The sequence below is a fragment of the Geospiza fortis genome, unplaced genomic scaffold, assembly GCF_000277835.1.
Source record: "Geospiza fortis unplaced genomic scaffold, GeoFor_1.0 scaffold188, whole genome shotgun sequence".
NCBI classification, from domain to species: Eukaryota; Metazoa; Chordata; class Aves; order Passeriformes; family Thraupidae; genus Geospiza; species Geospiza fortis.
Genome location: NW_005054337.1, coordinates 3,967,349 through 3,968,323, shown reverse-complemented (window position 1 = coordinate 3,968,323; position 975 = coordinate 3,967,349).

The window sequence follows — 975 nt, the reverse complement described above, 5'->3', positions numbered from 1 at the left end:
GGAATCTGTCAAAAAACAAATGCTGCATGTGACAAACAAACCCAGAAACTCACAGCCACAGTGGCTGTTTACATATTTATTACCTTCTGTATCCCTCTGTTTCCTAACTGAAGATGCTTCCTTTCCAAGAACCAGCGCTACAGTCAAGGCACAAGGTTCATTTTAATTCTCCTATCAGGATTAGAAAGTGCAAGTTACTCTAATCTCTTTATCCTACCTAGTAGGTAGAGTGCTACCTTGGATGAAACCTAACCAATTAAAGTTAAAATACAGAATTACACAGCTTCACTGCAAAGCACAGAATTTTAATTTGCTTTAACATTTACTTCCTAGGTCCAGTTGAAAACTAAAGCAAAGCAAACATCCCAGTTTGTCATGATTCTCACATATGCTCGAATTACACCCTCTTCTAAGAAGCTAAGCCCAGATAGCCAGGTGTTTTCCTTAGCTTCTCTGGCAAACACATGCACTTACCAACACCTCTGCCCAGGGGAATGTTTTGAGCAATTCAGGAGGAGCAGCACTCGGGAATATAAGAAATGGCTGCAGTGCACAGACTGGATGAGCAAGTAAGAAAATTGCAGACTCTTATGCCAGCACTGCGTGGATACTGAGGTTAGCTTAATCTACTTCTAACTTTTCAGTGTGATATCAATATGTCTGAAATTCCAAATCCAGTCACAAGTGGACAGAGATGAGTAAAAATTAGAAAATCACGAGCCTGCCATAGTTCCTCTAGCTGGACCTAGGGCTGGCAGTGAAACATGGTTTTATTTTGCTGAGCTGTTGGCACTCAGTCACTCACAGCACATCACACGGAACCGCCTGCCACAGGGACACTTGTCACCATAGCCGCCCTCCCCCTGCACTGTCAGAGCCCTCAGTGCCCCGCTCCCACCTCCCCTTCCCCAGCTGCTCGGGACGGCCCCAGCACCGCTCCCAGGGAGCGATGCACCCCCGGGGTACAGCCTGGGC